Source organism: Pseudophryne corroboree, chromosome 1 (assembly GCF_028390025.1).
Source record: "Pseudophryne corroboree isolate aPseCor3 chromosome 1, aPseCor3.hap2, whole genome shotgun sequence".
NCBI lineage: Eukaryota > Metazoa > Chordata > Amphibia > Anura > Myobatrachidae > Pseudophryne > Pseudophryne corroboree.
Genome location: NC_086444.1, coordinates 151,986,725 through 152,013,727, shown reverse-complemented (window position 1 = coordinate 152,013,727; position 27,003 = coordinate 151,986,725). Strand labels below are relative to the sequence as shown.

General features: G+C 49.4%; 1 long non-coding RNA gene across 1 annotated transcript in view; it reads left to right on the top strand.

Moving 5' to 3' along the window:
• LOC135057952 (uncharacterized) overlaps positions 1–26,682 on the top strand; it is a 30,171-nt gene extending 3,489 nt beyond the window's left edge. Inside the window, exons 2-3 of the long non-coding RNA XR_010244490.1 lie at positions 26,040–26,121; positions 26,348–26,682. This is a non-coding gene — a long non-coding RNA (uncharacterized LOC135057952). The remainder of the gene's footprint in view (positions 1–26,039; positions 26,122–26,347) is intronic.
• The last annotated feature ends 321 nt before the right edge of the window (positions 26,683–27,003 follow it).

Sequence of the window (27,003 nt, the reverse complement as noted above, 5' to 3'; positions counted from 1 at the left end):
ACGCCAACATAGTGGAGAGGACCCTGGAAAAATCCTGTGTAGGGTCGCAGGGACCCGATACCATCTCGTGTAGACTTTGTAAGAATTTTCCTTTACTAAGGAGGAAATTGAAGACTGGGCTACTTTTTGTCTAATGGTTTCCCAGGAGTCTTCATCAGGGGGAGGGCCTAGGTCCTGTTCCCACTTACTTTCATGGGGGAGTAGGTCAACTGCCTTCAGGGAACGTAACAAACCGTAGAGTATGGATATAATGCCCTGCCGCATGGGAGAATAAATACAAAGACGTTCCAAGGGGGTAGGCTGGCGAAAAACCTGGGATTTGGGAAGGGAGCTTAAAAAGGAGCGGAGTTGTAAGTATTCATATGCCACAGGTTGGGAAATATTATATCTGTCACATAGCGATTGAAGGGAACGCCATGAGGACCCATCTATAAAATCAAACACCAGACCCGGGCGCGGGTCCAAGTGGAGCCACGAGTGGGATCGCAATGTTGAGCCTGGGGGGACACACACAACTATTTTTTAGCCGCTGCGCATGCGCACAGCATTACACACGGCTCAAAGCCGTTGTGTGTGAAAGACCCTCCTGGATGGCAAAAAGCCGAACAAAGTTTGTCCGGCTTTTTGCCATCCGGGAAAAACCGGAGAGTGTGTTACAGCCCTGCACAAGTTGACCTCAGTTGTAGAATGTTCGATGTATACAGCAATCATTGCTTCATTATACCCAGCTGATGCGAGCCTCCTGGGCTGGCGCGCAGTCACTCAAGGGGAAACCTTCCAAGGAAGGTGGTCAAGTCTGGAAGCCGGCTTGCCGATCAACATCCTGGAACTAAGAGCAGTCTACGACGGTCTTCTTCAGGCAGCCCATCTTCTAAGAAATCGGGCCATTCAAGTACAATCGGACAATGTAACAACGGTGGCTTACATAAACCGACAGGGTGGAACGAAAAGCAGAGCTGCAATGTCAGAGGTGACAAGAATCTTCCTCTGGGCAGAAAAAATCGCGTTAGCGCTCTGTGCAATCTTCATTCCGGGAATGGACAACTGGGAAGCAGACTTCCCCAGCAGACACAATCTCCATCCAGGGGTGTGGGGTCTCTATCCGGAGGTGTTCAAGGAAATAACAGACCTTTGGGAGTTACCCCAAATAGACATGATGGCCTCTCGTCTCAACAAGAAGCTTCAACGCTATTGTTCCATGTTGAGGGACCCACAAGCAGTGGCAGTGGACACCCTGGTGTCTCCATGGTTGTTCCAGTCGGTGTACGTGTTTCCACCACTCCCACTCATTCCAAGAGTTCTAAAGCTCATAAGGAGAACAAGAGTTCAAGCGATCCTCATTGCTCCAGACTGGCCAAGGCGGGCTTGGTACGCGGACCTTCTAAATCTCTTGCAGGAAGAGCGGAGGCCTCTTCCTCTTCGGGAGGACCTGCTGCAGCAGGGGCCGTTCGCCTATCAAGACTTACGGCGACTTTGTTTGACGGCATGGAGGTTGAACGCCTGATACTAGCTCGGAAGGGCATTCCTGAAGAAGGTCATTCCTACCCTGATACAGGCTAGGAAAGGGGTAACGTCTAAACATTATCATCGTATTTGGAAGAAATATGTCTCTTGGTGTGAGTCCAAGAAGTTTCCTGCGGTGGAGTTTTAATTGGGACGTTTTCTCCTCTTCCTGCAAGCAGGTGTGGATATGGGCCTGAGGTTGGGATCTGTGAAGGTCCAGATTTCGGCCCTATCCATTTTATTCCAGAAACAATTGGCTGCCCTCCCTGAGGTTCAGACCTTTTTGAAGGGAGTTCTGCACATTCAACCTCCCTTTGTGCCACCTACGACGCCTTGGGACCTTAACGTGGTATTGCAGTTCCTCCAGTCGTACTGGTTTGAGCCTCTACAGAAGGTTGAGGTCAAAAATTCTTACATGGAAGGCTGTCACGTTGTTGGCATTAGCTTCTGCTAGATGTGTGTCAGAATTGGGGGCTTTGTCTTGTAAAAGCCCTCACGTCAGCAGTTTCTTCCAAAGGTTGTGTCGGCATTTCATATCAACCAACCTATTGTGGTGTCAGTGGCTACTGACTCCTCAATTTCATCAAAGTCCTTGGATATTGTGAGGGCTTTGAGAATCTATGTGAAGAGGACTGCTCGTCACAGGAAATCGGACTCTTTGTCCTGTATGATCCCAAGAAAATTGGGTGTCCTGCTTCAAAGCAGACTATATCTCTCTGGATTAGATTCACTATCCAGCATGCTTATTCTACGTCAGGATTGCCGTGTCCAAAATCTGTTAAGGCCCACTCTACTCGTGTGGTGGGGGTCTTCCTGGGCGGCTGCCCGGAGTGTCTCGGCGTTACAACTTTGCCGAGCGACAACTTGGTCTGGGTCGAACACGTTCGCAAGTTCTACAAGTTTGATACTTTGGCCTCTGATGATCTGAAGTTCAGTCAATCAGTTCTGCAGGAGCCTCCGCGCTCTCCCTTCCATTCTGTGAGCTTTGCTACATCCCCATGGTACTAATGTGGACCCCAGCATCCTCTAGGACGTAAGAGAAAATAGGATTTTGGTTACCTACCGGTAAATCCTTTTCTCGTAGTCCGTAGAGGATGCTGGGCGCCCGCCCAGCGCTTCGTTTTCCTGCAACTGTTATCTGGTTCAGTACAACTTTGTTTAGTTATGTACTGCATTGTTACTTGGTAAGTAATGTTTCAGCAGTTGCTGAGTTTTTCAAGCTAGTTAGCTTGATGTGCCTTGTATGTGTGAGCTGGTATGAATCTCGCCACTATCTGTGTTAAATCCTTCTCTCGAAGATGTCCGTCTACTCGGGCACAGTTTCTAGACTGAGTCTGGTAGGAGGGGCATAGGGGGAGGAGCCAGCCCACACTCTCAAACTCTAAAAGTGCCAATGGCTCTGGTGGACCCGTCTATACCCCATGGTACTAATGTGGACCCCAGCATCCTCTACGGACTACGAGAAAAGGATTTACCAGTAGGTAACCAAAATCCTATTTCCCCCCTCCTACACTCAATCCCTAAATCCCTCCAACCCTCCTTCCCACACTCCATCCCTCCAACCCTACCTATCATTTCCTCTCCATCCTTCAATCCTTCCCACCCTACCTTCCACTATCCCTACCTTCCACACTCACTCCTTACCTCCTTCCTACTTTCCATTATTCCCACACTCCCTCAATTCGTAAATTCCTCCGACCCTCCATACCACACTCCCTTTCCCATTTCCTCCCACCTTTCCTCCGTCCAAACCAAAATCCTCCCACCCTATCTCCCCCTTCCCCTCCCTTCATTCCTCAATCCCTTCCACTATTTGTCCCCCCACCCTTTATGCATCCACCCCCACTTCCTAATTCCCACCTTCCCTCCCCCTTTCTCCCTCCCTCTTCCCTCCATCCCAACCAGCAGTGTAGGCGCCTGGGGCGCTGCAACCTGAGGGCGCAACAACTATCACCTCGCCAGCGCCATCTAAATTGCGTGTGCCCACCCGCTACCCACACCTAAAACCGCCACTGGTTCCAGTTGTCTCAAGACTGTTTAGCAATGTCTGTTACATAGCAGAGCCGCACCCCTGCCTCCCACTTACCGCTCCGTGCTGGCCACTTCCCACTGCCTGCACTTCACCCTGGGAAGCTTCACGCTGGGCATAAGTGAGGTGAGCTAAGAGAGCTGGGAGCAGGGGGACCTACTGCCGCTGGGCCATGCGATGGTGAGTGATGGCACATACACAAACATACACACACTCTCTAGAGAGGCTCTACCTGGCACAATGTGTATAAAGGGTTACCTGGTGCAATGTGTATAAAGGGCTCTACCTGGCTCAGGGTATACAAGGGGCTACTTGGTGCAATGTGTATATACGGGGTCTACCTGTCGCAGTGTGTATAAGGTGCTACCTGGTGCAATGTGTAAAATGGTCTGTACCTGGCACAGTGTGTATAAGGGGCTACCTGGTGCAGTGTGTATAATGGGGTCTACCTTGCACAGTGTGTATAAGGGGCTACCTGGTGCAATGTGTATAACGGGCTCTAACTGGCGCAGTGTGTATAATGGGCTACCTGGTGCATTGTGTATAACGGGCTCTACCTGACGCAATGTGTATAATGGACTCTACCTGGCTCAGTGTGTATAAGGGGCTACCTGGTGCAATGTATATAAGGGGCTACCTGGCCCAATGTGTAAGGGGCTACCTGGCATGTGAATAAAGGGGTACCTAGCAAAATGTGTATAAGAGGCTCTACTTGGTGCAATGTGTATAAGAGGCTACCTGGTGCAATGTGTATAAAAGGCACTACCTGGTGCAATGTTTATAAGGGGCTACCTGGTGCAATGTGTATAATGGGCTTTCCCTGGCGCATTGTGTATAACAGGCTACCTGGAGCAATGTGTATAAGGGGCTCTACCTGGCACAATGTGCATAAGGGGCTACCTGGCGCAATGTGTATAAGAGGCTACCTGCCCGCACTCTGCCCCCCACCCCCACACACACACACACTTACTTCCACCCAGCTTCATACTGGGCAGAAGTGAGATGTGCTAAGAGAGCCAGGAACCAAAGGACCTACTGCCGCAGGGCCGCGTCCGGTTGGTGAGTGATGGCACATGCACACACTCTCACTCATACACACACACATATACACACACTCTCTAGCAGAGGTGGAATGGGATGGAAAACCAGCACGGGAAATTTATGGAAGCAGCCCTAATGGGGTGTGGTCAGATGAGGGGGTGGGTTCTGTTGAGGGGGTCCTGATCCCCACTCATAGGGCCTGATTGTACGCAGTTTCAGCCTTCCTTGTGACCTTGCTGCAGTTGCCTGAGAACAGTGGCGGACTGGGAACTAAAAGTAGCCATGTAAAATTTTGTAGAAGTGGCCCGATATGGGTAGCACAAGAGGTATAACATACCGTATAGCCAAGACAGCATCACTGATTGGCAGAGTTGCTGTACTGCAGAGATGGAATAACAGAATGATTAAGGACAATGCAATGTAATGAGTGCAATGGGCTGACTGTCATGTGGGGGGTGGGACCACATGACAACACACAAAACAGGCCCCACAGACATATTAGCCTACCAGGAATCTTACTGGTGAGCCCTATGGCCAATCCGCCCAGCTCTCTAGAGAGGCTCTAACTGGCGCAGTGTGTATAAGGGGCTGCCTGGTGCTATGTGTATAATAGGCCCTACCTGGCACAGTGTGTATAAGGGGCTACCTGGTGCGATGTGTATAATGGGCTCTACCTGGCACATTGTGTATAACAGGCTACCTGGTTCAATGTGTAACGGATTCTGCCTGGCGCAGTGTTTATAAGGGGCTACCTGGTACAATGTGTGTAACGGGCTCTACCTGGCGCAATGTGTATAATGGGCTACCTGGTGCAATGTGTATGATGGGCTCTCTCTGGAGCATTGTGTATAACGGGCTACCTGGTGCAATGTGTATAAGGGGCTATTTGGAGCAATGTGTATAATAGGCTCTACCTGTTGCAATGTGCTTAAGAGACTCTACCTGGTGCAATGTGTATAAGGGGCTCTACATGGCACAATGTGTATAAGGGGCTACCTTGCGCAGTATGTATAAGGGGCTACCTGTCACAATGTGTATAATGGGCTCTACCTGGTGCAGTGTATATAAGGGGCTACCTGGTGCATTGTATAAAATGGGCTCTACTTGGTGCAGCGTGTATATGGGGCTACTTGGTGCAATGTATGTAACAGGATCTACCTGTGACAATGAGTATAATGGGCTATTTGGTGTAATGTGTATAACAGGCTCTGCCTGACGCAGTGTGTATAAGGGACTACCTGGCGCAATGTGTATAATGGGCTACCTGGTGCAGTGTGTATAAGGGGCTACCTGGTACAATATGTATAATGGGCTCTACCTGGCGCAATATGTAAAAGGGGCTACCTGGCACATTATGTATATAGGGTTCTACCTGGCACAATGTGTATAAGGGGCTCTACCTGCCGCAGTGTGTATAAGAGGCTCTACCTGGTGCAATGTGTATAAGGGGCTACCTGGCATAATGTGTATAAGGGGCTCTACCTGGCGCAATGTATATAAGGTGCTCTACCTGGCGTAACATGTATAAAAGGGTCTCTACCTGGCATTTTGTGCACAAAAGGGTCTCTACCTGGCGTAATGTGCATAAGGGGCTCTACCTGGCACAATGTGCATAAGAGGCTCTACCTGGCACAATGTGTGTGAGGGGTTACCTGGCACAATGTGTATAAGGGGCTACCTGGCACAATGTGTATAAGGGGCTATCTGGCGCAATGTGTATAAGGGGCTATCTGGCGCAATGTGTATAAGGGGCTCTACCTGGTGCAGTGTGTATAAGGGGCTATCTGGTGCAATTTGTAAATGGGCTCTACCTGGTGCAATGTGTATAAGGGGCTCTACCTTGTGCAGTGTGTATAAGGGGATCTACCTGGAGCAGTGTGTATAAGGAGCTACCTGGCACAATGTGTATAAGAGGTTCTACCTTGCACAATGTATATAAGGGGCTTCCTGCACAATGTGCATATGGGGCTACCTGACGCAATGTGTATAAGGGGCTACCTGATGCAATGTGCATAAGGGGCTCTACCTGGTGCAATGTGCATAAGAGGATCAACATGGTGAAATGTGTATAAGGGGTTACCTGGCGCAATGTGTATAAAGGGCTACCTGGTGCAATTTGTATAAGGGGCTCTACCTGGTGCAATGTGTATAAGAGACTCTACCTGGCGTAAAATGTATAAAAGGGCCTCTACCTGGCATTATGTGCATAAAAGGGGCTCTACCTGGCGTAATGTGTATACAGAGCTCTACCTGGTGCAATGTGTAAAAGGGTCTCTACCTGTTGTGTATAAGGGGTACGACTGTGTGGTGTGATGTGACTGACGGACTCTACTGTGCGGTGTGAATTGGTACTATTCTGTGGCCACACCCCTATATTTTTTGCGTGCGCCTTAGGCGCGCACTGTCCCTATTTTAAATGTGGGGGTGCCAAAGGAAATGTTCGCCCTGGGCGCCACAAGGTCTAGAACCGACACTGCTCCCAAACGACAGGGTTTTTTTTTTACCAAGTAACGACAGTTATACACATTGCAAACCCTTCCCGACAGAGGGTCCCGGAAATGGCCGCTATGCATGTGTGGTCAGTGGGACCACGCATGTGCAGAATTCCCGCTGCAACACTGATCACATTGCAGGGAAGGGCTCCTTTCAGAATTCTAGATCTGTCAGAACTTCCCAAAATGTAACAAAATATTTAACGGAATGTTGATCATTTCTCCCATTTTGCATCTGCTCCCACATTCAGACAGAGAGTAGACTGATCTAGACTCTCCACTTTTAAACTTGACTGATGCAGTATGTACTATAGATTTTGAAAAGTAGACAAGGTTTTCAATGAGGTTCATCTTAACACGTGGGGAAATTTAAAAAAAAAGTCTTTCAATTGTTTTTGCGGATGGGAATAAGTGCATCACGTATCGTGCTTGTCACACCCAAAAGCACTGGATATAGCCAAACCTAACAACTGTTCTGCTTTCAGCGGGACAGTTTCACTTTGCTATGCAGCTGGTGAATATCTGCTGAGTGCATGTGTACAGCATTTATTTAGAGTGCAGGGAGAGCCTGGGGGCTGCCCAGAATCTCAGAGATGCTAATGGGGGAGGGGGGGGGGAAGGGTGTGAGGCCATGCCCCCTACTATGTGACTCCCATCCCTTTTCCACTACAGTAGAACGGGTCGCAGCCGTGTCGCCTGACACGGCTGCGACCCGTGCTACAGCCCCCTACAGACAGCGCTCACCAACCCGGCAATTGCCGGGTTGGTGACGCGGCTAGTGACGCGGCAGGGGCGGCGCTGGGAGATCACATGATCTCCCAGCACCGCCCTCCCATACACAGTGAACGGGAGCCGTGTCGCCTCGACATGGCTCCCGTTCACACTAGCCAGCTAGCCGGGTTGAACACGTGTTCAACCCGGCTAGCTACCCGGGTAGGATTCCCGGATCACTTGATCCGGGAATTTGCCAGGGGACCCTTTTCCACTAAGGAAAAACACGGGTAAATGCGCGCCCCCACGCATTTACCCGTGTTTAAAAAAGCTAGTGGATAAGGGGTATAAGGGAGCAATTCAGAGTTGATCGCAGCAGCACATTTGTTAGCAGTTAGGCAAAACCATGGGGGTAATTCCAAGTTGATCGCAGCAGGAATTTTGTTAGCAGTTGGGCAAAACTATGTGCACTGCAGGGGAGGCAGATATAACGTGCAGAGAGAGTTAGATTTGGGTGTGGTGTGTTCAATCTGCAATCTAATTTGCAGTGTAAAAATAAAGCAGCCAGTATTTACCCTGCACAGAAATAAAATAACCCACCCAAATCTAACTCTTTCTGCAAATGTTATATCTGCCTCCCCTGCAGTGCACATGGTTTTGCCCAACTGCTAACAAAATTCCTGCTGCGATCAACTTGGAATTACCCCCCATGTGCACTGCAGGTGTGGAAGATACAACATTTGCAGAGAGAGTTAGATTTGGGTGGGTTATTCTGTTTCTGTGCAGGGTAAATATTGGCTGCTTTATTTTTATACTGCAATTTAGATTTCAGTTTGAACACACCCCACCCAAATCTAACTTTCTCTGCACATGTTATATCTGCCCCCCCTGCAGTGCACATGGGGGGTCATTCCGAGTTGATCGCTCGCTGCCGTTTTTCGCAGCGCAGCGAACAGGTTACTACTGCGCATGCGTATGTACCGCAATGCACACGCGCGTCGTACGGGTACAAAGCGGATCGTAGCTGGGCAATGGATTTAATGAAGAATCCATTCGCACAGCCGATCGCAAGGAGATTGACAGGAAGAGGGCGATTATGGGTGTCAACTGAACCGTTTTCTGGGAGTGTTTGGAAAAACGCAGGCGTGTCCAGGCGTTTGCAGGGCGGGTGTCTGACGTCAATTTCAGGACCAAAAAGACTGAAGTGATCGCAGGGCTGAGTAAGTCCAGAGCTACTCAGAAACTGCAAAAAACTTTTTCGTCCCGCTCTGCTGCACACGTGTTCGCACACTTGCAAAGTGAAAATACACTCGCCTGTGGGAGGCGACTATGCATTTGCACGGCTGCAAAAAGTAGCTAGCGAGCGATCAACTCGGAATGACCCCCATGGTTTTGCCCAACTGCTAACAAATTTTCTGCCACGATCAACTCTGAATTAGGCCCCAAGCCCCTTACCAACGTCAAGCGTGATTCGGGAATGTGACGTGAGGCCATGCCCCTTTGCTGCGTGACCAGTGGCGTAACTACTGCCCCCGCAGTCCGCGCTGTGGCTTGGGGGCGAGGGGCTGCGGGGGCGCCACTGATTACAGCAGACTGACATGCGGACGAGCGCCCGCATGTCAGACTGCTTTCTCCTTCCCGCCGCCGCTTGTTGGAGGGACACGGACGGCACAGCGTGTGCCTCTCCTGTGTCCCTCCTGCATCATCTCCGGCGGCCGCGGGTCTAATAGGGGGAAGTGCCGTCCGTGAGCTCTAATTGGCTCACGGACGGCACTTCCCCCTATTAGACCCGCGGCCGCCGGAGATGATGCAGCAGGAGGGACACAGGAGAGGCGATCTGTGCCCTCCGTGTCCCTCCAATAAGCGGCGGCGGCGACGGCGGCACTGGGAGGAATATCTGGCACTGGGGGGGGGATGTCTGGCACTTGGGCATATATGGCACTGGGGGGGAGATGTCTGGCACTAGGGGGGATATCTGGCACTGGGGCATATATGGCACTGGGGGGGGGGATGTCTGGCACTGGGGGGATATCTGGCACTGGGGGGGGGATGTCTGGCACTGGGGCATATATGGCACTGGGGGGGGGGATGTCTGGCACTGGGGGGGATATCTGGCACTGGGGGGGGGATGTCTGGCACTGGGGCATATATGGCACTGGGGGGGAGATGTCTGGCACTAGGGGGGATATCTGGCACTGGGGCATATATGGCACTGGGGGGGGGGATATCTGGCACTGGGGGGGAGGGGATGTCTGGCACTGGGGGAGATATCTGGCACTGGGGGGGGGGTGTCTGGCACTGGGGCATATATGGCACTGGGGGGGATGTCTGGCACTGGGGCACATATGGCACTGGGGGGGGATGTCTGGCACTGGGGGGGATATCTGGCACTGGGGGGGGATGTCTGGCACTGGGGCATATATGGCACTGGGGGGGGGATGTCTGGCACTGGGGGGGGATGTCTGGCACTAGGGGGGATATCTGGCACTGGGGGAATATCTGGCACTGGGGGCATATGTGGCACTGGGGGGGAATATATGGCACTGGCGGCATATCTGGCACGGGGGGAATATCTGGCACTGGGGGCATATGTGGCACTGGGGGGGAATATCTGGCACTGGGGGCATATGTGGCACTGGGGGGGGGGTATATGTGTACCTGGCACATGGGGGGGCTATATTTGGCACCGGGGGCATGTGAGTACCTGGCACCGTGGGGGAATATCTGGCACTGGGGTCATATGTGGCACTGGGAGCACAGCCCTAGCAACAAGGACTACCTCCTAGCAACGAGCATGACACCCAGTGCATGAAACACCTGACAACGAGCATGACACCCAGTGCATGAAACACCTGGCAACGAGCATGACACCCAGTGCATGAAACCCCTGACAACGAGAAGGTAATTGAAAAGTAATTAGAAGCCTTACTGTAGGACTTAATGTGTAATGGGCATTACGGTGTGTGGCATAATGTATCACGGACATTGCGGTGTGTGTCATAATGTGTCACAGGCATTACGGTGTATGGTATACTATATCGCGGGCATTGTGATATGTGGTATAATGTCTCAGGGTCATTGCAGTGTGTGGCATAATGTATCACGGACATTGCGGTGTGTGTCATAATGTGTCAGGCATTACGGTGTGTGGTATACTATATCACGGGCATTGTGGTATGTGGTATAATGTCTCAGGGTCATTGCAGTGTGGCATAATACATAACGGGCATTGCGGTGTGTGGCATAGGGTATAACGTGCAGGGCATTGCGGTATGTGTCACAGGCATTACGGTGTATGGTATACTATATCACGGGCATTGTGGTATAATGTCTCAAGGTCATTGCGGTGTGTGTCATAATGTGTCACAGGCATTGTATGTGCTATAATGTATCAGGGGCATTGCAGTGTATAGCATAATGTATAACGGGCATTGCGATTCCTGTCATAATGTGTCGGGGGCATTACGGTGTGTGGCATAATGTGTCACAGGCATTACGGTGTGTGGCATAATGTGTCACAGGCATTACGGTGTGTGGCATAATGTGTCGGGGGCATTATGGTGTGTGGCATAATGTGTCATGTGCATTATTGTGTGTGGAATAATGTCTAAGGGCCATTGCAGTATGTGGCATAATGTATACTGGGCATTACTATAAGGAGGAAAAATGACAAATAATGTAAGGGGCATGAATCAGGATTATTTTTCTTTCCTGTGGTGGCTAACGTCTGGGCGTGCAGGTTGCAAAACTGGGGTATAAGGTAGTCTGTTCCTGCAATACCACGCCCCTTTATGAGAAACCACGCCCATTCCAACAAAACCACGCCCTTTTTTTGCAGCGCGCGCCGAAGGCGCGCGCATATTTATCCCTTTCTTGCTCCCAATTATGCGGCGGGGGGGGGGGGGGGCGCCAAAGAATTTTTTGGCTTGGGGGAGAAAAATTTCTAGTTACGCCACTGTGCGTGACTCTACCCCTTTACCACGTGATTACACCCACTTTTCAGGTGCACGTCTCCACCATGTGCATAGTCCTGATTTTGCCAACACCAATGTTAGTATGTAGGGGTACAGCCGTGTAAAGAGGCTAAATCTGTCTAAAGTACTGATTAGTCCACCCAAACAGTAGTTGGACTTTTCACCGATTTCTGCTCGCCAGCCCAGGAAGCTGTGTGCAGAAATCATGAATTTGCGTCCATTGGGGGAAACAATTGAATAGCTCCGACAGACCCCATTACTAACAGCCGCACAAAAAAACAATTGAGTTCCCCCCCATGGAGATGGCGGTCAAGGTCTTAGCATGAAATAGAACTCTGATTGTGGCTAGCTAGCATATCTATCCCTTCCTTGTGGGTTTCCAATATAAATAGGAACCTAAGCAGCAGGTAGGGGGCAGCAAGGGAGGTTACTTTTCAAAATATAGAATCACTGTAGCCTGTAAATTGGGGACATTCCTTGACAAATGGAAAACCAGTACTGTATATTCTCAGGGTATACTCAGTGAGATACATCAGGAAGATTCGTCCATGTGTACATGTCTGCGTTTTTTTATTCTAACCTCCACTGTATTGGATTGGGAACTGCTGAGTATAATAAGTAAGTAAGATAACATGAATAAGTAGAACATACAGATGATGTCACTAAACTCAGAATCTTAAATTATCAGGCTATATTGAATATGTGTAATAAATTTTCTCTAACGTCCTAAGTGGATGCTGGGGACTCCGTCAGGACCATGGGGAATAGCGGCTCCGCAGGAGACAGGGCACAAAAATAAAGCTTTAGGATTAGGTGGTGTGTACTGGCTCCTCCCCCTATGACCCTCCTCCAAGCCTCAGTTAGGTTTTTGTGCCCGTCCGAGCAGGGTGCAATCTAGGTGGCTCTCCTAAAGAGCTGCTTAGAAAAAGTTTTTAGGTTTTTTATTTTCAGTGAGTCCTGCTGGCAACAGGCTCACTGCATCGAGGGACTTAGGGGAGAGAATTTCAACTCACCTGCGTGCAGGATGGATTGGATTCTTAGGCTACTGGACACCATTAGCTCCAGAGGGAGTCGGAACACAGGTCTCACCCTGGGGTTCGTCCCGGAGCCGCGCCGCCGACCCCCCTTACAGATGCTGAAGATTGAAGGTCCGGAAACAGGCGGCAGAAGGCTCTTCAGTCTTCATGAAGGTAGCGCACAGCACTGCAGCTGTGCGCCATTGTTGTCACACACTTCACACCAAGCGGTCACGGAGGGTGCAGGGCGCTGCTGGGGGCGCCCTGGGCAGCAATATTTAATACCTTTATGGCAAAAGAATACATCACATATAGCCATTGAGGCTATATGTATGTATTTAACCCATGCCAGTTATCTAAAACTACGGGAGAAAAGCCCGCCGAAAAGGGGGCGGAGCTTATTCTCCTCAGCACACAGCGCCATTTTCCTGCTCAGCTCCGCTGTGAGGAAGGCTCCCAGGACTCTCCCCTGCACTGCACTACAGAAACAGGGTAAAACAGAGAGGGGGGGCATTTTTTTGGCGATATTTTGATATATTTAAGCTGCTATAAAGAACAACACTTATATAAGGTTGTTCCCATATATATTATAGCGCTTGGGTGTGTGCTGCCAAACTCTCCCTCTGTCTCCCCAAAGGGCTAGTGGGGTCCTGTCTTCGATAAGAGCATTCCCTGTGTGTCTGCTGTGTGTCGGTACGTGTGTGTCGACATGTATGAGGACGATGTTGGTGTGGAGGCAGAGCAATTGCCGATAATGGTGATGTCACCCCCCAGGGAGTCGACACCGGAATGGATGGCTTTGTTTATGGAATTACGTGATAATGTCAGCACATTACAAAAATCAGTTGACGACATGAGACGGCCGGCAAACCAGTTAGTACCTGCCCAGGCGTCTCAGACACCGTCAGGGGCTGTAAAGCGCCCTTTACCTCAGTCGGTCGACACAGACACAGACACAGACACTGAATCTAGTGTCGACGGTGATGAAACAAACGTATTTTCAAGTAGGGCCACACGTTATATGATCACGGCAATGAAGGAGGCTTTGCATATCTCTGATACTGCAAGTACCACAAAAAGGGGTATTATGTGGGGGGTGAAAAAACTACCTGTAGTTTTTCCTGAATCAGAGGAATTAAATGATGTATGTGATGAAGCGTGGGTTAACCCAGATAGAAAAATGCTAATTTCAAAAAAGTTATTAGCATTATACCCTTTCCCGCCAGAGGTTAGGGCGCGCTGGGAAACACCCCCTAGGGTGGATAAGGCGCTCACACGCTTATCAAAACAAGTGGCGTTACCGTCTCCTGATACGGCCGCCCTCAGGGATCCAGCTGATAGGAGAATGGAAACTACCCTAAAAAGTATATACACACATACTGGTGTTATACTGCGACCAGCCATCGCCTCAGCCTGGATGTGCAGTGCTGGGGTCGTCTGGTTGGATTCCCTGACTGAAAATATTGATACCCTGGATAGGGACAGTATTTTATTGACTATAGAGCAATTAAAGGATGCTTTCCTTTATATGCGAGATGCTCAGAGAGATATTTGCACTCTGGCATCGAGAGTAAATGCGATGTCCATATCTGCCAGAAGGAGTTTATGGACGCGACAGTGGTCAGGTGATGCGGATTCCAAACGACATATGGAAGTATTGCCGTATAAAGGGGAGGAATTATTTGGCGTCGGTCTATCGGATCTGGTGGCCACGGCAACTGCCGGAAAATCCACCTTTTTACCTCAGACCCCCTCCCAACAGAAAAAGACACCGTCTTTTCAGCCGCAGTCCTTTCGGTCCTATAAGAACAAGCGGACAAAAGGACAGTCATATCTGCCTCGGGGCAGAGGAAGGGGTAAGAGAGGGCAGCAAGCAGCCCCTGCCCAGGAACAGAAGCCCTCCCAGGGTTCTGCAAAGCCCTCAGCATGACGCTGGGGCCTTACAAGCGGACTCAGGAGCGGTGGGGGGTCGACTCAAGAATTTCAGCGCACAGTGGGCTTGCTCACAGGTGGACCCCTGGATTCTGCAGGTAGTATCTCAGGGTTACAGGTTGGAATTCGAGAAGTCTCCCCCTCGCCGGTTCCTAAAGTCTGCTTTGCCAACGTCTCCCTCAGACAGGGCGACGGTATTGTAAGCCATTCACAAGCTGTTTTCTCAGCAGGTGATAGTCAAGGTACCCCTCCTACAACAGGGAAAGGGGTATTACTCCACGCTATTTGTGGTACCGAAGCCGGACGGCTCGGTAAGACCTATTCTAAATCTGAAATCTTTGAACCTGTACATACAAAAATTCAAGTTCAAGATGGAGTCACTCAGAGCAGTGATAGCGAATCTGGAAGAAGGGGACTTTATGGTGTCCCTGGACATAAAGGATGCTTACCTACATGTCCCAATTTGCCCTTCACATCAAGGGTACCTCAGGTTCGTGGTGCAAAACTGTCATTATCAGTTTCAGACGCTGCCGTTTGGATTGTCCACGGCACCTCGGGTCTTTACCAAGGTAATGGCCGAAATGATGATTCTTCTGCGAAGAAGAGGCGTATTAATTATCCCTTACTTGGACGATCTCCTGATAAGGGCAAGGTCCAGAGAACAGCTGGAGGACGGAGTAGCACTAACCCAACTAGTGCTGCAACAACACGGGTGGATTCTGAATTTTCCAAAATCTCAGTTGACCCCGACGACACGTCTGCTGTTCCTGGGAATGATTCTGGACACGGTTCAGAAAAAGGTGTTTCTTCCGGAGGAGAAAGCCAGGGAGTTATCCGAACTTGTCAGGAACCTCCTAAAACCAGGGAAAGTGTCTGTGCATCAATGCACAAGAGTCCTGGGAAAGATGGTGGCTTCTTACGAAGCGATTCCATTCGGCAGATTCCACGCACGAACTTTTCAGTGGGATCTGCTGGACAAATGGTCCGGATCGCATCTGCAGATGCATCAGCGGATAACCTTATCGCCACGGACAAGGGTGTCTCTTCTGTGGTGGTTGCAGAGTGCTCATCTGTTAGAGGGCCGCAGATTCGGCATACAGGACTGGGTCCTGGTGACCACGGATGCCAGTCTGAGAGGCTGGGGAGCGGTCACACAGGGAAGAAACTTCCAGGGAGTATGGTCAAGCCTGGAGATGTCTCTTCACATAAATATACTGGAGCTAAGAGCGATTTACAATGCTCTAAGTCTGGCAAAACCCCTGCTTCAGGGTCAGCCGGTGTTGATCCAGTCGGACAACATCACGGCAGTCGCCCACGTAAACAGACAGGGCGGCACAAGAAGCAGGACAGCAATGGCAGAAGCTGCAAGGATTCTTCGCTGGGCGGAAGATCATGTGATAGCACTGTCAGCAGTATTCATTCCGGGAGTGGACAACTGGGAAGCAGACTTCCTCAGCAGACACGATCTACACCCGGGAGAGTGGGGACTTCATCCAGAAGTCTTCCACATGATTGTGAACCGTTGGGAAAAACCAATGGTGGATATGATGGCGTCCCGCCTCAACAAAAAACTGGACAGGTATTGCGCCAGGTCAAGAGACCCTCAGGCAATAGCTGTGGACGCTCTGGTAACACCGTGGGTGTTCCAGTCAGTGTATGTGTTCCCTCCTCTGCCTCTCATACCAAAGGTACTGAGAATTATACGGCAAAAAGGAGTAAGAACGATACTAGTGGCTCCGGATTGGCCAAGAAGAACTTGGTACCGGAACTTCAAGAGATGCTCACGGAGGATCCGTGGCCTCTACCTCTAAGACCGGACCTGCTTCAGCAGGGACCGTGTCTATTCCAAGACTTACCGCGGCTGCGTTTGACGGCATGGCGGTTGAACGCCGAATTCTAAGGGAAAAAGGCATTCCGGAAGAGGTCATTCCTACACTGGTAAAAGCCAGGAAGGAGGTGACTGCACAACATTATCACCGCATTTGGAGAAAATATGTTGCGTGGTGTGAGGCCAGGAAGGCCCCCACGGAGGAGTTTCAACTGGGTCGATTCCTACATTTCCTGCAAACAGGATTGTCTATGGGCCTCAAATTGGGGTCCATTAAGGTTCAAATTTCGGCCCTGTCGATTTTCTTCCAGAAAGAATTGGCTTCAGTTCCTGAAGTCCAGACTTTTGTAAAAGGAGTACTACATATACAGCCCCCGGTTGTGCCCCCAGTGGCACCGTGGGATCTTAATGTAGTCTTGGATTTTCTCAAATCCCATTGGTTTGAGCCGCTCAAATCGGTGGAGTTGAAGTATCTTACATGGAAAGTAACCATGCTACTGGCCCTGGCTTCAGCCAGGAGAGTATCAGAATTGGCGGCTTTATCATATAAGAGCCCATATCTGATTTTCCATACGGACAGGGCAGAACTGCGGACACGTCCTCATTTTCTGCCTAAGGTGGTGTCAGCGTTTCACCTGAACCAGCCTATTGTGGTGCCTGCGGCTACTAACGATTTGGAGGATTCCAAGTTGTTGGACGTGGTCCGGGCATTGAAAATATATATTTCAAGAACGGCGGGAGTCAGAAAGTCTGACTCACTGTTTATATTGTATGCACCCAACAAGATGGGTGCTCCTGCTTCTAAGCAGACGATTGCTCGTTGGATTTGTAGCACAATTCAACTTGCACATTCTGTGGCAGGCTTGCCACAACCTAAATCTGTCAAGGCCCATTCCACAAGGAAAGTGGGCTCATCCTGGGCGGCTGCCCGGGGGGTCTCGGCTTTACAACTCTGCCGAGCTGCTACTTGGTCAGGGGCAAACACATTTGCAAAATTCTACAAATTTGATACCCTGGCTGAGGAGGACCTTGAGTTCTCTCATTCGGTGCTGCAGAGTCATCCGCACTCTCCCGCCCGTTTGGGAGCTTTGGTATAATCCCCATGGTCCTGACGGAGTCCCCAGCATCCACTTAGGACGTTAGAGAAAATAAGAATTTACTTACCGATAATTCTATTTCTCGTAGTCCGTAGTGGATGCTGGGCGCCCATCCCAAGTGCGGATTGTCTGCAATACTTGTACATAGTTATTGTTACAAACAAATTCGGGTTGTTATTGTTGTGAGCCGTCTGTTCAGAGGCTCCTACGTTGTCATACTGTTAACTGGGTTCAGATCACAAGTTATACGGTGTGATTGGTGTGGCTGGTATGAGTCTTACCCATGATTCAATATCCTTCCTTATTGTGTACGCTCGTCCGGGCACAGTATCCTAACTGAGGCTTGGAGGAGGGTCATAGGGGGAGGAGCCAGTACACACCACCTAATCCTAAAGCTTTATTTTTGTGCCCTGTCTCCTGCGGAGCCGCTATTCCCCATGGTCCTGACGGAGTCCCCAGCATCCACTACGGACTACGAGAAATAGAATTATCGGTAAGTAAATTCTTATTATAAACAGTGTTTCATCTGTTTATTTACCTGTGAGTGTCTGCTGTATGCACTCCTCTTATTGGTTGTATGAAATAGAACTTATTGTAGTGTTTCTGGTTTTAAAACAATCCAAGTAAAGAGCAGTCAATGCCCCTCTGCTTATGCTCACACTGGCCTTAGCGTTTATTGTGGCATAAATAGGTCTGTACAAATAATAATACATGACTTAAATTAAACCTACCTTCAACGTTAAAAACATTTTTAATATGTAAACATATTTCTCTGACGTCCTAGTGGATGCTGGGAACTCCGTAAGGACCATGGGGAATAGCGGCTCCGCAGGAGACTGGGCACAAAAGTAAAAGCTTTAGGACTACCTGGTGTGCACTGGCTCCTCCCCCTATGACCCTCCTCCAAGCCTCAGTTAGATTTTTGTGCCCGAACGAGAAGGGTGCACACTAGGTGGCTCTCCTGAGCTGCTTAGTGAAAAAGTTTAAGTTAGGTTTTTTATTTTCAGTGAGTCCTGCTGGCAACAGGCTCACTGCATCGAGGGACTAAGGGGAGAAGAAGCGAACTCACCTGCGTGCAGAGTGGATTGGGCTTCTTAGGCTACTGGACATTAGCTCCAGAGGGACAGATCACAGGCCCAGCCATGGATAGGTCCCAGAGCCGCGCCGGTTCCTAAAGTCTGCTTTGCCAACGTCTCCCTCAGACAGGGCGACGGTATTGTAAGCCATTCACAAGCTGTTTTCTCAGCAGGTGATAGTCAAGGTACCCCTCCTACAACAGGGAAAGGGGTATTACTCCACGCTATTTGTGGTACCGAAGCCAGACGGCTCGGTAAGACCTATTCTAAATCTGAAATCTTTGAACCTGTACATACAAAAATTCAAGTTCAAGATGGAGTCACTCAGAGCAGTGATAGCGAATCTGGAAGAAGGGGACTTTATGGTGTCCCTGGACATAAAGGATGCTTACCTACATGTCCCAATTTGCCCTTCACATCAAGGGTACCTCAGGTTCGTGGTGCAAAACTGTCATTATCAGTTTCAGACGCTGCCGTTTGGATTGTCCACGGCACCTCGGGTCTTTACCAAGGTAATGGCCGAAATGATGATTCTTCTGCGAAGAAGAGGCGTATTAATTATCCCTTACTTGGACGATCTCCTGATAAGGGCAAGGTCCAGAGAACAGCTGGAGGACGGAGTAGCACTAACCCAACTAGTGCTGCAACAACACGGGTGGATTCTGAATTTTCCAAAATCTCAGTTGACCCCGACGACACGTCTGCTGTTCCTGGGAATGATTCTGGACACGGTTCAGAAAAAGGTGTTTCTTCCGGAGGAGAAAGCCAGGGAGTTATCCGAACTTGTCAGGAACCTCCTAAAACCAGGGAAAGTGTCTGTGCATCAATGCACAAGAGTCCTGGGAAAGATGGTGGCTTCTTACGAAGCGATTCCATTCGGCAGATTCCACGCACGAACTTTTCAGTGGGATCTGCTGGACAAATGGTCCGGATCGCATCTGCAGATGCATCAGCGGATAACCTTATCGCCACGGACAAGGGTGTCTCTTCTGTGGTGGTTGCAGAGTGCTCATCTGTTAGAGGGCCGCAGATTCGGCATACAGGACTGGGTCCTGGTGACCACGGATGCCAGTCTGAGAGGCTGGGGAGCGGTCACACAGGGAAGAAACTTCCAGGGAGTATGGTCAAGCCTGGAGATGTCTCTTCACATAAATATACTGGAGCTAAGAGCGATTTACAATGCTCTAAGTCTGGCAAAACCCCTGCTTCAGGGTCAGCCGGTGTTGATCCAGTCGGACAACATCACGGCAGTCGCCCACGTAAACAGACAGGGCGGCACAAGAAGCAGGACAGCAATGGCAGAAGCTGCAAGGATTCTTCGCTGGGCGGAAGATCATGTGATAGCACTGTCAGCAGTATTCATTCCGGGAGTGGACAACTGGGAAGCAGACTTCCTCAGCAGACACGATCTACACCCGGGAGAGTGGGGACTTCATCCAGAAGTCTTCCACATGATTGTGAACCGTTGGGAAAAACCAATGGTGGATATGATGGCGTCCCGCCTCAACAAAAAACTGGACAGGTATTGCGCCAGGTTAAGAGACCCTCAGGCAATAGCTGTGGTCGCTCTGGTAACACCGTGGGTGTTCCAGTCAGTGTATGTGTTCCCTCCTCTGCCTCTCATACCAAAGGTACTGAGAATTATACGGCAAAAGGGAGTAAGAACGATACTAGTGGCTCCGGATTGGCCAAGAAGAACTTGGTACCCGGAACTTCAAGAGATGCTCACGGAGGATCCGTGGCCTCTACCTCTAAGACCGGACCTGCTTCAGCAGGGACCGTGTCTATTCCAAGACTTACCGCGGCTGCGTTTGACGGCATGGCGGTTGAACGCCGAATTCTAAGGGAAAAAGGCATTCCGGAAGAGGTCATTCCTACACTGGTAAAAGCCAGGAAGGAGGTGACTGCACAACATTATCACCGCATTTGGAGAAAATATGTTGCGTGGTGTGAGGCCAGGAAGGCCCCCACGGAGGAATTTCAACTGGGTCGATTCCTACATTTCCTGCAAACAGGATTGTCTATGGGCCTCAAATTGGGGTCCATTAAGGTTCAAATTTCGGCCCTGTCGATTTTCTTCCAGAAAGAATTGGCTTCAGTTCCTGAAGTCCAGACTTTTGTAAAAGGAGTACTACATATACAGCCCCCGGTTGTGCCCCCAGTGGCACCGTGGGATCTTAATGTAGTCTTGGATTTTCTCAAATCCCATTGGTTTGAGCCGCTCAAATCGGTGGAGTTGAAGTATCTTACATGGAAAGTAACCATGCTACTGGCCCTGGCTTCAGCCAGGAGAGTATCAGAATTGGCGGCTTTATCATATAAGAGCCCATATCTGATTTTCCATACGGACAGGGCAGAACTGCGGACACGTCCTCATTTTCTGCCTAAGGTGGTGTCAGCGTTTCACCTGAACCAGCCTATTGTGGTGCCTGCGGCTACTAACGATTTGGAGGATTCCAAGTTGTTGGACGTGGTCCGGGCATTGAAAATATATATTTCAAGAACGGCGGGAGTCAGAAAGTCTGACTCACTGTTTATATTGTATGCACCCAACAAGATGGGTGCTCCTGCTTCTAAGCAGACGATTGCTCGTTGGATTTGTAGCACAATTCAACTTGCACATTCTGTGGCAGGCTTGCCACAACCTAAATCTGTCAAGGCCCATTCCACAAGGAAAGTGGGCTCATCCTGGGCGGCTGCCCGGGGGGTCTCGGCATTACAACTCTGCCGAGCTGCTACTTGGTCAGGGGCAAACACATTTGCAAAATTCTACAAATTTGATACCCTGGCTGAGGAGGACCTTGAGTTCTCTCATTCGGTGCTGCAGAGTCATCCGCACTCTCCCGCCCGTTTGGGAGCTTTGGTATAATCCCCATGGTCCTGACGGAGTCCCCAGCATCCACTTAGGACGTTAGAGAAAATAAGAATTTACTTACCGATAATTCTATTTCTCGTAGTCCGTAGTGGATGCTGGGCGCCCATCCCAAGTGCGGATTGTCTGCAATACTTGTACATAGTTATTGTTACAAACAAATTCGGGTTGTTATTGTTGTGAGCCGTCTGTTCAGAGGCTCCTACGTTGTCATACTGTTAACTGGGTTCAGATCACAAGTTATACGGTGTGATTGGTGTGGCTGGTATGAGTCTTACCCATGATTCAATATCCTTCCTTATTGTGTACGCTCGTCCGGGCACAGTATCCTAACTGAGGCTTGGAGGAGGGTCATAGGGGGAGGAGCCAGTACACACCACCTAATCCTAAAGCTTTATTTTTGTGCCCTGTCTCCTGCGGAGCCGCTATTCCCCATGGTCCTGACGGAGTCCCCAGCATCCACTACGGACTACGAGAAATAGAATTATCGGTAAGTAAATTCTTATTATAAACAGTGTTTCATCTGTTTATTTACCTGTGAGTGTCTGCTGTATGCACTCCTCTTATTGGTTGTATGAAATAGAACTTATTGTAGTGTTTCTGGTTTTAAAACAATCCAAGTAAAGAGCAGTCAATGCCCCTCTGCTTATGCTCACACTGGCCTTAGCGTTTATTGTGGCATAAATAGGTCTGTACAAATAATAATACATGACTTAAATTAAACCTACCTTCAACGTTAAAAACATTTTTAATATGTAAACATATTTCTCTGACGTCCTAGTGGATGCTGGGAACTCCGTAAGGACCATGGGGAATAGCGGCTCCGCAGGAGACTGGGCACAAAAGTAAAAGCTTTAGGACTACCTGGTGTGCACTGGCTCCTCCCCCTATGACCCTCCTCCAAGCCTCAGTTAGATTTTTGTGCCCGAACGAGAAGGGTGCACACTAGGTGGCTCTCCTGAGCTGCTTAGTGAAAAAGTTTAAGTTAGGTTTTTTATTTTCAGTGAGTCCTGCTGGCAACAGGCTCACTGCATCGAGGGACTAAGGGGAGAAGAAGCGAACTCACCTGCGTGCAGAGTGGATTGGGCTTCTTAGGCTACTGGACATTAGCTCCAGAGGGACAGATCACAGGCCCAGCCATGGATAGGTCCCAGAGCCGCGCCGGTTCCTAAAGTCTGCTTTGCCAACGTCTCCCTCAGACAGGGCGACGGTATTGTAAGCCATTCACAAGCTGTTTTCTCAGCAGGTGATAGTCAAGGTACCCCTCCTACAACAGGGAAAGGGGTATTACTCCACGCTATTTGTGGTACCAAAGCCGGACGGCTCGGTAAGACCTATTCTAAATCTGAAATCTTTGAACCTGTACATACAAAAATTCAAGTTCAAGATGGAGTCACTCAGAGCAGTGATAGCGAATCTGGAAGAAGGGGACTTTATGGTGTCCCTGGACATAAAGGATGCTTACCTACATGTCCCAATTTGCCCTTCACATCAAGGGTACCTCAGGTTCGTGGTGCAAAACTGTCATTATCAGTTTCAGACGCTGCCGTTTGGATTGTCCACGGCACCTCGGGTCTTTACCAAGGTAATGGCCGAAATGATGATTCTTCTGCGAAGAAGAGGCGTATTAATTATCCCTTACTTGGATGATCTCCTGATAAGGGCAAGGTCCAGAGAACAGCTGGAGGACGGAGTAGCACTAACCCAACTAGTGCTGCAACAACACGGGTGGATTCTGAATTTTCCAAAATCTCAGTTGACCCCGACGACACGTCTGCTGTTCCTGGGAATGATTCTGGACACGGTTCAGAAAAAGGTGTTTCTTCCGGAGGAGAAAGCCAGGGAGTTATCCGAACTTGTCAGGAACCTCCTAAAACCAGGGAAAGTGTCTGTGCATCAATGCACAAGAGTCCTGGGAAAGATGGTGGCTTCTTACGAAGCGATTCCATTCGGCAGATTCCACGCACAAACTTTTCAGTGGGATCTGCTGGACAAATGGTCCGGATCGCATCTGCAGATGCATCAGCGGATAACCTTATCGCCACGGACAAGGGTGTCTCTTCTGTGGTGGTTGCAGAGTGCTCATCTGTTAGAGGGCCGCAGATTCGGCATACAGGACTGGGTCCTGGTGACCACGGATGCCAGTCTGAGAGGCTGGGGAGCGGTCACACAGGGAAGAAACTTCCAGGGAGTATGGTCAAGCCTGGAGATGTCTCTTCACATAAATATACTGGAGCTAAGAGCGATTTACAATGCTCTAAGTCTGGCAAAACCCCTGCTTCAGGGTCAGCCGGTGTTGATCCAGTCGGACAACATCACGGCAGTCGCCCACGTAAACAGACAGGGCGGCACAAGAAGCAGGACAGCAATGGCAGAAGCTGCAAGGATTCTTCGCTGGGCGGAAGATCATGTGATAGCACTGTCAGCAGTATTCATTCCGGGAGTGGACAACTGGGAAGCAGACTTCCTCAGCAGACACGATCTACACCCGGGAGAGTGGGGACTTCATCCAGAAGTCTTCCACATGATTGTGAACCATTGGGAAAAACCAATGGTGGATATGATGGCGTCCCGCCTCAACAAAAAACTGGACAGGTATTGCGCCAGGTCAAGAGACCCTCAGGCAATAGCTGTGGACGCTCTGGTAACACCGTGGGTGTTCCAGTCAGTGTATGTGTTCCCTCCTCTGCCTCTCATACCAAAGGTACTGAGAATTATACGGCAAAAGGGAGTAAGAACGATACTAGTGGCTCCGGATTGGCCAAGAAGAACTTGGTACCCGGAACTTCAAGAGATGCTCACGGAGGATCCGTGGCCTCTACCTCTAAGACCGGACCTGCTTCAGCAGGGACCGTGTCTATTCCAAGACTTACCGCGGCTGCGTTTGACGGCATGGCGGTTGAACGCCGAATTCTAAGGGAAAAAGGCATTCCGGAAGAGGTCATTCCTACACTGGTAAAAGCCAGGAAGGAGGTGACTGCACAACATTATCACCGCATTTGGAGAAAATATGTTGCGTGGTGTGAGGCCAGGAAGGCCCCGACAGAGGAATTTCAACTAGGTCGTTTCCTGCATTTCCTGCAAACAGGACTGTCCATGGGCCTAAAATTAGGATCCATTAAGGTTCAAATTTCGGCCTTGTCGATTTTCTTCCAGAAAGAATTGGCTTCAGTTCCTGAAGTCCAGACTTTTGTAAAGGGGGTACTGCATATACAGCCGCCCTTTGTGCCTCCAGTGGCACCCTGGGATCTCAATGTGGTTTTGGGATTCCTAAAATCTCATTGGTTCGAACCACTTGCCACAGTGGATTTAAAATATCTCACATGGAAAGTGGTAATGCTGTTGGCCCTGGCTTCAGCCAGGCGCGTATCAGAATTGGCGGCTTTATCCTATAAAAGCCCTTACCTGATTTTTCATTCGGATAGGGCGGAATTGAGGACTCGCCCTCAATTTCTCCCTAAGGTGGTTTCAGCGTTTCACCTAAACCAACCTATTGTGGTGCCTGCGGCTACGGGGGACTTGGAGGATTCCAAGTTACTGGATGTAGTCAGGGCCCTGAAAATATATGTTTCCAGGACGGCTGGAGTCAGAAAATCTGACTCGCTGTTTATATTATATGCACCCAACAAGCTGGGTGCTCCTGCTTCTAAGCAGTCTATTGCTCGTTGGATTTGTAGTACAATTCAGCTTGCACATTCTGTGGCAGGCCTGCCACAGCCAAAATCTGTCAATGCCCATTCCACAAGGAAGGTGGGCTCATCTTGGGCGGCTGCCCGAGGGGTCTCGGCTTTACAACTTTGCCGAGCAGCTACGTGGTCAGGGGAAAACACGTTTGTAAAATTCTACAAATTTGATACCCTGGCTAAGGAGGACCTGGAGTTCTCTCATTCGGTGCTGCAGAGTCATCCACACTCTCCCGCCCGTTTGGGAGCTTTGGTATAATCCCCATGGTCCTTACGGAGTTCCCAGCATCCACTAGGACGTCAGAGAAAATAAGAATTTACTTACCGATAATTCTATTTCTCGTAGTCCGTAGTGGATGCTGGGCGCCCATCCCAAGTGCGGATTGTCTGCAATACTTGTACATAGTTATTGTTGCCAAAAAATTCGGGTTTTTGTTGTAGTGAGCCATCTGTTCTGGAGGCTCCTCATGTTATCATACTGTTAACTGGGTTTAGATCACAAGTTATATGGTGTGATTGGTGTGGCTGGTATGAGTCTTACCCGGGATTCAAAATCCTTCCTTATTGTGTACGCTCGTCCGGGCACAGTATCCTAACTGAGGCTTGGAGGAGGGTCATAGGGGGAGGAGCCAGTGCACACCAGGTAGTCCTAAAGCTTTTACTTTTGTGCCCAGTCTCCTGCGGAGCCGCTATTCCCCATGGTCCTTACGGAGTTCCCAGCATCCACTACGGACTACGAGAAATAGAATTATCGGTAAGTAAATTCTTATTTTTTTACATTCCAGGCTTCCTGTGTGGTGTGCATGTGCGAACCAGCAATGCCAGGTCACCAATGAGCAGAAGGGATCCGGATTGGTCGGCGCAACAGTAAGTTTCAGCTGCAACGGCAATGTGTTTTTTTTTATTAAGCATCAGCCAAAGAATATTTCTATCACTGTAATAAGCACCAATTGAAAATATGTTATAATTGATAAATAGACCCTTATTTATTAACTTAAGGCTTTTATTTTATTTAAACAGCAAGTTAATTACCTTTTAAATATACATTTTTCTTAGTTATCCTCCTACAAATCATTATCTCCTTTTTCTAAAGTGAAACCAATCTCAAAGCTCCCATGAAGTCATATGAAGGCAGAGGGGAGATATGGAAGAGAGAATGCAGAACCGCCCTAACCAATTTGATGCCCATGGGGTCATTCCGTGTCAAGTGGAACAATTTTGAAAATTGTCCTCACTTCACCATCTCCGATTTTGTTGAAATTTTGCATGAAAGTTGGTATATATGCTTGTATAATTAACTTTGGTAAAGTTTCAGTTCACAGAATGCAATATTAGTGGAGTTGTGGCACTTGTAGTGGAGGTAGGTAAAACTGTCACAGAATCCACGGTGCACAATCAGCAATGTTCAAGTAATTGCTGTGGCAGATCTATGAGAGCAAAAGTTGTGAAAGTACACATGCTTATACAACTTTTGATGTTGATTTCAAGGCTTACAGAAAAGTACTTTTTTCTTACGTCCTAGAGGATACTGGGGTTCCATTTAGTACAATGGTGTATAGACGGGTCCACTAGGATTCATGGGCACTTTAAGAATTTGATAGTGTGGGCTGACTCCTCCCTCTATGCCCCTCCTACCAGACTCAGTTTAGAAAATGTGACCGGAGGAGCCGGTCACGCTTGTGGAAGCTCCTGAAGAGTTTTCTGCATGTATTTTTCTGTTCGTTATATTCAGGCAGGTCTGGATGGCAC